At 41.3% G+C, this 13,334-nt stretch overlaps 1 long non-coding RNA gene across 1 annotated transcript; it reads left to right on the top strand.

Moving 5' to 3' along the window:
- Positions 1 to 3,747: 3,747 nt before the first annotated feature.
- On the top strand, positions 3,748 to 11,359 carry LOC105029410. Its single transcript, XR_004575343.1, has 3 exons — positions 3,748 to 3,830; positions 10,831 to 11,123; positions 11,228 to 11,359. It is a non-coding gene; the product is annotated as an uncharacterized LOC105029410 (long non-coding RNA).
- The last annotated feature ends 1,975 nt before the right edge of the window (positions 11,360 to 13,334 follow it).

Below are 13,334 nucleotides of genomic sequence, written 5' to 3'. Positions count from 1 at the left end.
TACATCATAACGTACAGCTTACGTCATCACGTATTACATATATAGAATATAGAATACATTACATCCCCCTTCTTTTTTTTCGTACAACTTTAACAATTATCTCAACACTCACTAAGGAATTCACCAACAAGTATTATTACTCCAATGTGTAATTAAACATTTACTCAGCTGCCTTAGTCAAGTTAGTGCATTTTATAGTCTCTAAATCTTGAAGGAATTTTAACCTCCCTTCCTGATCTTGTGATGATGTTTGGTTTGATTTATCCTTCAGTGGAACAATCTTGATGTGTGTCTGGATTTATTTCTCTCTCCAGTGTTGCACTTGCGTTTGACTCGGTGTCAAAGTCATCTTGATCATTTGTTGATGGAAATTCTTGTTCTTTTGTCTTTAACAGATGCTTTCTGTTTCTTCTGTAGATCTTTCCATCTGATGTGCGAAGAACATAAGATCTTGGCAAGTCATGTTTCCTCAAAACGGTTGCAGGATTCTAGATTTGTCCTTGCTGAACTCTCACTTTGTCTCCTGGTGATATCTCAGGCAACTGTTTGGTGTTTTTGTCATAGTACAATTTTTGCTTTAACTGCCTCTGTTTAAGTTGTTCTTGAACTTTCTTACTTCCTTTTGCAGTCAACAATTTGCTTGAAGTTGGCAGTTTGGTTTTCAATCTTCTTCCCATTAGAAGTTGTGCCGGTGACAGGCCAATGCCATCTAGTGGAGTATTGCGGTATTCCAGCAATGCAATACATGGATCTCCATTCTCACTTTGTGACTTTGTGAGCATTCTCTTGATGGTTTGGATCATTCTTTCTGCTTGTCCATTAGATTGAGCATATCTCGGACTAGACGTCTTGTGCTCGAACTCCCATTTTTCAGCAAAACGCTTGAATTCTTGACTGGCATATTGTGGACCATTATCTGACATTACCACATCAGGTATACCATGTCTTGAAAACAGTGATTTCATTGCTAGGATTACACTTTTGCTGGTAGTGTCATTCAGCTTTGCGATCTCTGGAAATTTGGAGTAGTAGTCCACACACATCAAATAATCAGAACCATTGTGCTGAAACAAGTCAGTGCCAACTTTTTCCCATGGTCTTTCTGGCAGGGGATGAGGTATTAGTGGTTCTTTTGCGTTACTGTTTCGATGCGTGTTGCATGTGGCACATTGAGATATCATTTTTTTCAATTTCAGCTGACATTCCAGGCCAATAAATGATGTCTTTCGCTCTTTCCTTGGATTTTACCATGCCCAGATGCGACTCATGAATTTTGTCCATTTCTTTTCTCATTCTACTTGGAATGATGAGTTTCGATGCTTTGAACACGAGACCTGATGCATAACTGATTTCCTCTTTAAAAGTCCAATACTTCTGAATGTCTTTGTGCACTAAACCTTTCTCTGTAGGCCATCTGTTCAATATGTAGTCTTTCAGTTTCTGCATTTCAAGAACTTCAGCTGTTGTTTTCCTGAACTCTTCCAGTTTCTTTTCAGACACATGTAGTTGAGGTGTGACATAGTTTACCTCTAGCTCCTCTTCAAGCAAGTCTTCGTTGTGTTCATCAAGGTAAGCGCGACTCAATGCGTCTGCTATGTGCATTTCTTTGCCTGGCTTGTACATGACTTTCAGATTGTACCTTTGAAGTCTTAGCAACATCCTTTGCAGTCTTAATGGCGTTTGATGCAGTGGTTTTTTGAAGATGCTCTCAAGCGGCTTGTGGTCACTTTCTACTTGAACTTCTCTGCCATATACATATTGGTGGAACTTTTCACATCCATATACAATGGCAAGGAGTTCCTTTTCTATTTGTGCATATCGGCGTTGGCAATCCGTGAGCGCTCTTGATCCATATGCTACAGGTCTCTGGTCTTGAAGCAGAACTGCACCCATGCCTTCAGAGCTGGCATCTACTGACAATGTTAACGGTTTGTTGACATTGTAATATTTCAATGTTGGTGCGTTGGTTGCTAGAGCTTTAAGTTTCTGAAAACTTTTCTCTTGTTCACTTCCCCAGAACCACTCAGCATAATTCTCCAGCAGTTGTCTGACTGGAGCACTTACTTCAGACAAGTTAGGAATAAACTTGACAAGATACTGCAGCATACCCAGAAATCTTTGAAGAGCTTGCTTATCTTTTGGTGGAGGTAACTGAACTACAGCTCTCACCTTCTCTTCGTCTGGTTTCAGTCCTTCTGCTGTCAGCACATGACCAATATACTTGATTTGTGATGTTCGGATTTGACATTTCTTTTTGTTTAGTTTGAGGTTGTACTCTCTTGCCCTCTGGAGCAGTTTTCTCAGTCTGGCATCATGCTCTTGTACTGTTTCACCCCAAACCAGCAAATCATCCACAATGTTTATCACACCATCCAGATCTTCAATCATCTGTACTACAGCTCTCTGGAAAACTTCAGATGCTGACGATATTCCAAATGGCAAACGCAGGAATCTATATCTTCCTATAGGAGTGTTGAATGTGCACAATTTGGAACTGTCATCATCCAATTTAATTTGCCAGAATCCTTGGTTGGCATCAAGCACAGAGAACACTTTAGCATTTGGCATGTTAGATACGACTTCTTCTACTGTGAGTAGTGGGTAGTGTTCACGTTTGATTGCCTTGTTCAAATCTTGTGGGTCGAGACATATTAGAATTTTGTCTGGCTTGACAATTGTAACCATGCTACTCAACCAATCAGTTGGATCTGTCTGTCTTGCAATTACATTCATCTGTTCCATCCTGTGCAATTCTTCAATTATTTTTTCTTTCAGTGCAACAGGAACTTTTCGTGGAGCATGTACAACATGCTTTACCGTCGGATCAACTTGAATGGGGTGATATCCTGGCATGCATCCTAAACCATTGAACAGATCTTCATACTGTTTCAGAATGTCATCAACAGAAACGTCATGTATCCTTTTTATCATCCCTAGTGCTTGACATGTGGACCTTCCTAGGATTGCAGGTGCATCTCTTTCAACAATCTGGAACTGAATCTTGTGTTTTTCACCTTTGTACTCACATGTTAGCTGTGCCTGTCCCAATGGCGACATCTGGTGTCCAGAGTAGGTAAGTAACTTGCAGGTAGATTTACTCAGCTTCTCAGTTATGCCCAGCATATTGTAGATTTTTAACGAGAGCACATTACATTCTGCACCAGTGTCCAACTTGAATTTCACTTGCATGTCACTTATCTTGAGCACTTCAGACCACTTTTTTTTTTCTTCTTGCGTTTCCGTGGTGAGAGCTTGAATGCTTTTCAATTTGTTTTTCTGAACTTCAACCGTGCCAAGGAACATATTTTTGTCATTTTCCTCTGTCTGTTCAAGCGTGTGCATTTTTCTTGGCTGTTTATGCTCAATTTGACACATTTTTGCAAAATGGTTCTTTTTGTTGCACAGTTTGCATGTTTGTCCATAGGCAGGACACTTTCTCGGTTCATGTTTGTACCCACATCTGCTGCATTTTGTGTTGTCACTCGAGTCATGTTGCATTTCTCTTGGCATACTCTTTATTTTCTGTTTAAATTTTACTGCTTTAATTTTGTGCATGTCTACTTCTTCATTTAGTGCTTTCACTTGACTAGATGTGATTTCGTTAGCTCGACAGATGTCCACAGCTTTTGCTAATGTGTGATCTGCTTCTCTTTGCAATCTTGCTCTTACTGTGTCATCTTTAATGCCACAAACAATTCTGTCTCTGATTAATGAATCATGCAATTCTCCAAACTCACAATCTTTGGCTTTGTTCTGTAGGTCCGTGATGTAGGATTCAATATTCTCCGACGGTCCTTGAGCCCTTGTGAAGAAAACGTGACGGATGTAAGGTAGGTTTTTTCTTGGTTCACAATAGTCTTTGAACTTTTGTTTGAGAACATTGATTTTGTCTCTCTCATCATCACCAAATTCAAAAGTATTGAAAACTTGAATTGCCTCCTCACCCGCGACATGTAGAAATGTGAGAATTTGAGATTTTTCCGCGATTCCGCTAGCCGTTATGAACAGGTCGAATTTTTTAATCCAAATCTTCCAGTTTTCGGATAGGTTTCCTTGTAGACATAGGTTCGATGCTGGCTGTAACTGTGTCATTCTTCTTTCTTTGCATTGACAACTTCTGACACCATGTATTATTGTTTGTCTTGTAATAATTTCAGACTGCAACAGATGACAACTGAACTGATGTCTTTATTCACTATCGTGTGTTCACCTCGTGACGGCTTACATCATAACGTACAGCTTACATCATCACGTATTACATATATAGAATATAGAATACATTACAGTTGCCCCCGAGCTCTTCGATTTTGGGACCTTCGGTTTGGTTTAAAACAAAGGTAAAACTCAGTATACATTTGCCCAGTATTCCCCCATTAGGCTGGTATGGTTGCTCGCCACCTGGTGGAATTTTCCAAAATAGATTTTTTTCATACTTTTTTTCAAAGAATTGTAGCTCGAGTGCCATGGGTCTCACCGACCCTTCCCTTTGATTTTGTTGAATGGGAAGATGGTCACTTCGATCCCACATCAACGGAATACTTTTAAAACGAAACTTGAGGGAGGGGACCTGGCGTATGGGAGACCAGTATGAAATCCAATCTTTTCAACTATACAACCGAAAGAAGACAAAGGCTAATTTGTTAACTTCATCCCATACTGTCACACAACCCGATTTCACATTTCTGCGGATCTGATTTCACATTTTCCACTTTCTTCACAGAAATGTTTTCTCTTTTTAACCAAAATATAGAAAATTATGCTTTGTGCATAGCATGATCCTGCTAGTCTTTCTCTTTCCTCAGTCTTCCTAAATCAGTAGGTTGTCTCATATTCTAAAATTCCCTCCTCTAATTAGAGAAATATGTTAATAATGTTAGGGTAATATATTGTACTTGGAAAAAAAACTAAGCTAGCGTAACTTTGCTTGTTTACAGTGATATGCGCTCCCTAAAGTAGAAACACATGCAGCACTGAGAAAATATTATTCTCTTGTATGCATAGAAAAAACTCTGACAATTTAAAAAAAAATAGGTTTAGCGTGACCAAGTTTTGAATGACACAGTGTTGTTTCTACACACCTGCATTATGATACCAAGCTTGTTCAAGGATGTTTTTGGAGCCTTTGTTTGTGGTTTTCATATGCCCTGATATCTTCAGAACGATGCTAAGAAATAGGGATGTTACTAGAATTTCCAGGAGCCTAGTTCAAGGCACACTAAAAATAAATAAAATAAAATACAACTTTTGCAACTGTGTTACGTTTAAACCCAAGAATTGAGCATAGGCTAACTAATCTCATAGAAGAGCCCCCTATTATTGGCATATACAACAGCAATTTTGAAAAACATTTCTTCTACCAAGTAATAATTTCATCAAGTCATCAATGTTTATGATAGCATGTCATTAATGATAATTTTTACCGGACCACGTAAGCGTAGCTGGCCAAGAAGAGAGATTGTCACTGACTGACTGACTCTTTTTATATAGTGTAGTGGTTAGAGACGGGGACTCCCACGCAAGGAACCAGTGTTTGAGCCTCGCTGCAGTGAAAGCAGATTAGGATTTGTTCAGGATAGACAAAATCTTTGCTGGCCACAACCATCAGAAGTCACAGTATTGTAAGCCTAAAATAAATATGTTTACCCGACTATTTCTGGTGGATTTTCGAAGTACGCATCATTGCATGCTTTTTGGGGTAATATACATTAGATCACAACCCCTTGGGCAGTAAAAGAGGAGGGGTTTCCACGATTCTCTCAACTTTTCACTTGATGAAAAAGTTAGTTGTCGTCACTTATATTATAGTTATTGCACCAATGTCATTCACAAATAAAAGAAAAAATAATGTTGTGGAGCCATGAAATAAAATAGCACAAATATTATGCCTTAGGATTTGTTCAAGGTAGACAAAAACTATAGACACAACCTTCAGTAGCTATGTTATAGTAAGCCTAAAGTAAAACTGTTTACAGTTATATTGCAACTATTTCTGTATTTTTGAAGTATGCTTCCTTGCATGCTTTTTGGGGTAATATAGGCTAGATCACAACTCCTTGCGCAGTAAAAGAGGAGGGGTTTCCACAATTCTCTCATCTTTTCACTTGACGAAAAAGTCAGTTATTGTCACATACACTCACCTAAAGGATTATTAGGAACACCATACTAATACTGTGTTTGACCCCCTTTCGCCTTCAGAACTGCCTTAATTCTACGTGGCATTGATTCAACAAGGTGCTGAAAGCATTCTTTAGAAATGTTGGCCCATATTGATAGGATAGCATCTTGAAGTTGATGGAGATTTGTGGGATGCACATCCAGGGCACGAAGCTCCCGTTCCACCACATCCCAAAGATGCTCTATTGGGTTGAGATCTGGTGACTGTGGAGGCGATTTCAGTACAGTGAACTCATTGTCATGTTCAAGAAACCAATTTGAAATGATTCGAGCTTTGTGACATGGTGCATTATCCTGCTGGAAGTAGCCATCAGAGGATGGGTACATGGTGGTCATAAAGGGATGGACATGGTCAGAAACAATGCTCAGGTAGGCCGTGGCATTTAAACAATGCCCAATTGGCACTAAGGGGCCTAAAGTGTGCCAAGAAAACATCCCCCACACCATTACACCACCACCACCAGCCTGCACAGTAGTAACAAGGCATGATGGATCCATGTTCTCATTCTGTTTACGCCAAATTCTGACTCTACTCTATCTGAATGTCTCAACAGAAATCGAGACTCATCAGACCAGGCAACATTCTTCCAGTCTTCAACTGTCCAATTTTGGTGAGCTCGTGCAAATTGTAGCCTCTTTTTCTTATTTGTAGTGGAGATGAGTGGTCCCCGGTGGGGTCTTCTGCTGTTGTAGGCCATCCGCGTGTTGTGGCTTCACAAATGCTTTGCTGCATACCTCGGTTGTAATGAGTGGTTATTTCAGTCAAAGTTGCTCTTCTATCAGCTTGAATCAGTCGGGCCATTCTCCTCTGACCTCTAGCATCAACAAGGCATTTTCGCCCACAGGACTGCCACATACTGGATGTTTTTCCCTTTTCACACCATTCTTTGTAAACCCTAGAAATGGTTGTGCGTGAAAATCCCAGTAACTGAGCAGATTGTGAAATACTCAGACCGGCCCATCTGGCACCAACAACCAAGCTCAAAATTGCTTAAATCACCTTTCTTTCCCATTCTGACATTCAGTTTGGAGTTCAGGATATTGTCTTGACCAGGACCACACCCCTAAATGCATTGAAGCAACTGCCATGTGATTGGTTGATTAGATAATTGAATTAATGAGAAATTGAACAATAGTTATTGTATCAATGTCATTCACAAATGAAAGAAAAATGTGTGTTGTGCCATGAAATGAAATAGCTTTGGCAGTGTAAAGTTAATCTTCAGTCTCGCTAGAGACATTTTCATACACAGTTTCCTTATTTCAGGTGCTAAAATGTAATTGGACAAATTAACACAATCATAATTAAAATGTTAATTTTTAATACTTTGTCGTGAATCCTTTGCTGGTAATGATTGCTTGAAGTCTGGAACGCATGGACATCATCAAATGCTGGATTTCTTCCTTTGTGATACTTTGTCAGGCCTTTAGTGCAGCTGTCTTCAGTTGTTGTTTGTTTGTGCCTTAAGTTTTGTCTTCAGCAAGTGAAATGCATGCTCGATTGGGTTGAGATCAGGTGATTGACTCTGCCATTGCAGAATATTCCACTTCTTTGGATAAAAAAAACTCCTGGGTATGATTTGGGTCATTGTCCATCTGTTTAGTGAAGCGCCGTCCAATCAACTTCGCTGAATCTATATATCCCCATACACTTCAGAATTAATCCGGCTGCTTTAGATCACGAGCCGTTCCAAGCCTTCTCCATACTTTTTTCTTCCCATCATTCTGGTACAGGTTGATCTTAGTTTAATCTGTCCAATGACTACTGTTCCAGAACTGGGCTGGCTTTTGGCAAAAAAAAAGCCTTTCTATTCTTGAGGCTTATGAATGGTTTGCATCTTGTGGGGAACCCTCTGTATTTGCCCTTGTGAAGTCTACCTACTGGAGAGTGTTCTTCACTTGGCTGGATGTTGTGAAGGGGTTTTTCTTTACCATGGAAAGGACCCTACAATTATTCACCACTGTTGTCTTCCATGGACATCCAGGCTTTTTTGTGTTGCAGAGCTCACCAGTGCGTTCTTTTTTAATCAGAATGTACCAAACTGTTGATTTGGCCACTCTTAATGTTCCTGCTATCTGTCTGATCGATTTACTTGTTTTTGCAGCCTAAGGATGGCCTGTTTCACTTGCATTGAGAGCTCCTTTAACCGCATGTTGTTTGTTCACAGCAACAGCTCCCAAATGCAAATGGCACACCTGGCATCAACTCCAGACCTTTTACCTACTTCATTGATGAAGAAATAACGAAGAAATAGCCCACACCTGTCCATGAAAAAGCTGCTGAGTCAATTGTCCAATTACTTTTGGTCCCTTGAAAAAGGGATTCAATTTGGATGTGAATACCCTCAAATTAAAGCTGAGAGACTGCACTTTAAGCCCATATTCATTATTTAACTGTAATTTTAATATATTTTGGTAAACAGCCAAAATAACAAAATTTGTGTCAGAGTCCAATAATTTCCGGACCTAACTGTGTAATAATCATTGCCATTCAGATTTGAAATGGATAGTAATGCATTCCTGAACATCATGGCAAGGAACACCACTTGTTTAATGATAATATTTATTTCATGTTCACTCTGGTGCGTTCAGAGTAACGAGAGAGGGAGAGAGAGGGCATGCGGATGCTGACAGGGCAGGGAGAGCAGGTAACATGGAGGTGAGTGAGAAAAGGACCAAGTATTGATGGCTGATCTGATATTGCTGTGTTGGTGTTTTTCCTACAACATCATAATTCATGTTGGCACAGCTGAGGTTAGGATCAGGCACAGGTGCCACTGAGGTTAGGTTTAGGCACAGGTGTCTCTGAGGTTAGGGCTAGATTAAAGGTTGGGGGGCAGGGGAATATTCTATCTTTGGTCTGGGGTAACTAACTACGGGTACGTTGCAATGATGGTCCTGGAGCAACATTAATGATGTTGTAGGAACAACACCAACACTGCGATATCAGACTATTGATGTCTTTACATATTTGTCTTTACATATAATGAAAGAAGAAAAGGTAAACAATTAAAAAGAGCAGTATGTAATACAATACACTATTAGACATTATTGTAAACAAGAAACCAGGCAATAATAACTATTAATAAAGGCAACGATAACTAACTTTTTCATCAAGTGAAAAGATGCAAGAATCGTGGAATTTAGCAGAAATAATTAATAAATGTTGTGGCTCTCAATAGATTAGAACTTCGGTCTTCCACATGAGAGGCACTGTCTTTAACCACTACGCCACGGCATTACACGGTTCAGCAGTCGCTAGACTCCATTGAGGTTTTGTGTTAAACTGACTAACGTTTCTTATCAAGTTTTCTTCCACCATAGCGTCTATGAACTATATTGCTTTTGCCACTGGCCGTTTTAACAGCTTATTAGCCAGTAATAGGCTTACTAATATCTACTAACTTCCTAGGAATAAGCATAAGAATTGATCAATTGCTAGCGAGACTCGTGAACTTTTCCATGCCAGAAACAGTCGCAATATAACCGTATACAGTTTCAGTTAAGACTAACGTAACTTCTGTATGTTGTAGCCAGTAAATGTGTTTGTCTATCCTGACCCAAAACGCATGCAAGGATGCGTACTTCGAAAATCCACCAGAAACAGTTGCAACATAACCGTGAACTGTTTTATTTCAGGCTTACTATAATGCAGATACTGACAGTTTTAACCTGCAAAGTTTTCATCTATAAGGAATAATTCATAACGCGTACTTCGCCTTCGAGGAGATATGAACTTGGGATCTATAGTTCACCAGTCTGCTTCTCAAACCACTACGCGATTTAACAAGGGGTACTTAGTCAGTCAGTCAGTCACTCAGCAAAAATAAAGCATAAAAAGTTAATTCCATTTTAAAATATGTAAAAAAAACTAAAACATTCTGGGTGGGGACCCTAGACCCCGGGGCAGATTTGGTCCCCCCCAATGTTGAAATTGTTAAAACGGCCAGTGGCAAAAGCCATGAAGTTCATAAATGCCATTTGTGGTGAAAGTAAACCTAAGCTCAACACAATGCTTAATGGTGTCTAGCAAAATATTCAAACTTAGCGTGATGTTAATGCTTGACAAAATGATCTAATGTCGAAATGCTATACCGACACGTGGTGTAAGTATAGCTTTGTGGCATAGTGGTTAAAGACACTAGGGATGTGCGGATCGATACAAAAGTATTGATACTTTTGATCTTCTTTTTGAGAAACGATTGTGTTTTCGATGCTGAAAATAAGTTGTTTATAGGAACTAGTTCTATGCAGAATATTCCAGTGGGTGCATTTACATGTAAACTAATACCCTGATACACTGAATAAGGTTAACAGTCCAAACTATGTAAAAGTTGGTCATATTTTCAAACAACATCTGAATTCATTATATCCATTTTGAGGAAAAACAAATATGTATTGCTCAGAATTACTAAAGCACAGAAAAGATCTCATAAAATTTTCTCAAAGTAAAGATCTCAATGATCTATAGGGAATAAAGCTCTTACGCCCGCCATAATTATATCACTTATCAAATTGTTTAATGCATTTTGGATCTCTTAAATTCTTTAATAATTGCATGTAGCTACCTCTAACCATTTTAGGTTGTATGTGAGTTATATGGTCCAGATAGACTTAAAAACATAACATTTAGCTTGTAGTATTTTCTTCCAATAGATGACTCCCAAAGAACAGCAGAGATTACAAGAAACCTGGGAGTGTTATGGGTAGGCTCTGTTTTCCCTGTCCCAGCCTGTTTTCCTCTTCCCCTTTTCCTTGTGTGTGTTGTCTGTGTTTGTCTCCACCTGCTGTGCAAGTGTCGCGCTCACAGAGGATCCTGGCCAAGGGGCGTGGCCACTCTCTCCTGCTCTGTTTCCAGCCAGCTGCAGCACATTTCCATTAATCAACCAGCAGAAATCAACCCGGGCTGTTCACCTCTTCAGCACCAGTTTGTTACAACATTACCCTTGGTAACTTGGCTCTGCAACCCTCAGTCATCCCGCGCCTAGTCCCTATGCGCTCTAACCTGCTTTATTCCTGTGTGCCTTTGCTAACTTGCATCTCCTCTATCCAGATTATGCTCCGACATTGCTGCCTGTTCACCTGCTGCCTGCTCACCTGTTGCCTGCCCACCTCGCCTCCTGGAACCACTCCACCCTGAACGATTCCCCTTTGTTTAATTCCGGTTGTGTGAATAAACACTTCAACTGCCTCCCCGAGTCTGTGTGCCTGTCTCAGCATCTGAGTCACAAACCAGAGCCTAACAGGGTGAGATGAATGTGAAGGACATCCATCCAATCGCAATTGTTAAAGACAGATTTTAAGGCAGGGCGGCCCAACCATGTTCCTGGAGGTTTTCTCTTGAAACCCATTTTGTGACTAACCCGGTTAAGTTTTTCAACCAGTTAATTATTAGATTCAGGTGTGCTAAATTAGTTGGAGAAACCCCTACAAGACAGTAGATCTCCAGGAACAGGGTTTGGCAGCCCTGTTTTAAGGTATTTGTAAAGTCCCTTGATTGGTATTATAAAATCCCAAGCCGCAAAACGCTTGTTGGAGGGTACAATTGCAGACCTGTATAAAGACTGTCAAGACATAGTAAGGGCAACTTTACAACGTGCAGACAGTGTTGTCCTCAAAACAGAAATTTGGGAATATTTGACTGTCCTTTCCTTTCATTACAACCGGCAAATACATACACAAGACTTTTACAATTATTGGTATTGGTATACTAGCCTTGGTATTACTTGATATCATGTGACGTTTTTATATGTAAAAAATTGGCACAAACATCTCATCATCTCATGTTCATCCGCTTATCCGGTATCGGGTCGCGGGGGCAGCAGCTCCAGCAGGGGACCCCAAACTTCCCTTTCCCGAGCCACATTTTCCAGCTCTGACTGGAGGATCCCGAGGCGTTCCCAGGCCAGTGTCGAAATATAATCTCTCCGCCTAGTCCTGGGCCTACCCTGAGGTCTCCTCCCAGCTGGACGTAACTGGAACACCTCCCTAGGGAGACGTCCTGGGGGCATCCTTACCAGATGCCCGAACCACCTCAACTGGCTCCATTCGATGCAAAGGAGCAGCGGCTCTACTCCGAGTTCCTCACGGATGGCTGAGCTTCTCACCCTATCCCTAAAGGAGAAGCCAGCCACCCTTCTGAGAAAACCCATTTCAGCCGCTTGTACTCGCGATCTTGTTCTTTTGGTCATGACCCAGCCTTCATGACCATAGGTGAGGGTAGGAACGAAAATTGACCGGTATATCAAGAGCTTTGCCTTCCGGCTCAGCTCTCTTTTCGTCACAATGGTGCGGTAAAGCGAATGCAATACCGCCTCCGCTGCTCTGATTCTCCGGCCAATCTCCGGCTCCATTGTCCCCTCACTCGTGAACAAGACCCAGAGATACTTGAACTCCTTTACTTGGGGCAACGTCTCATTCCCTACCCGGAAGAGGCACTCCATTGGTTTCCTGCTGAGAATCATGGCCTCAGATTTAGATGTGCTAATCCTCATCCCAACTGCTTCGCACTAGGCTGCGAACCGGTCCAGTGAGTGCTGAAGGTCACAGACCGATGATGCCATCAGGACCACATCACCCGCAAAAAGCAGCGATGAGATCCCCAGCCCACCGAACTACAACCCCTCCCCACCCCGACTGTGCCTCGATATCCTGTCCATAAAAGTTACAAACAGGATTGGTGACAAAGTGCAGCCCTGGTGGAGGCCAACCCCCTCCTGGAACAAGTCCGACTTACTACCGAGAACCCGAACACAGCTCTCACTTTGAAAGTACAGGGATTGTATAACCCTCAGAAGGGACCTCCTCACCCCATACTCCCGCAGCACCTCCCACAGTATCTCCCGGGGGACCCGTTCATACGCCTTCTCCAGATCCACAAAACACATGTAGACTGGATGGGCATATTCTCAGGCCCCCTCCAGGATCCTTGCAAGAGTAAAGAGCTGGTTGGTTGTTCCGTGACCAGGACTGAATCCGCATTGTTCCTCTTCAATCTGAGGTTTGACTATCTGCTGAACCCTCCTTTCCAGTACCTTTGAGTAGACTTTCCCAGGGAGGCTGAGAAGTGTAATACCCCTGTAATTGGCACACACCCTCTGGTCCCCCTTTTTGAACAGGGGAACCACCACCCCGGTCCGCCACTCCTTAGGCACTTTCCC

The sequence above is a fragment of the Esox lucius genome, chromosome 24 (genome assembly GCF_011004845.1).
Source record: "Esox lucius isolate fEsoLuc1 chromosome 24, fEsoLuc1.pri, whole genome shotgun sequence".
NCBI lineage: Eukaryota > Metazoa > Chordata > Actinopteri > Esociformes > Esocidae > Esox > Esox lucius.
This window is presented reverse-complemented; position numbering and strand designations above follow the sequence as displayed.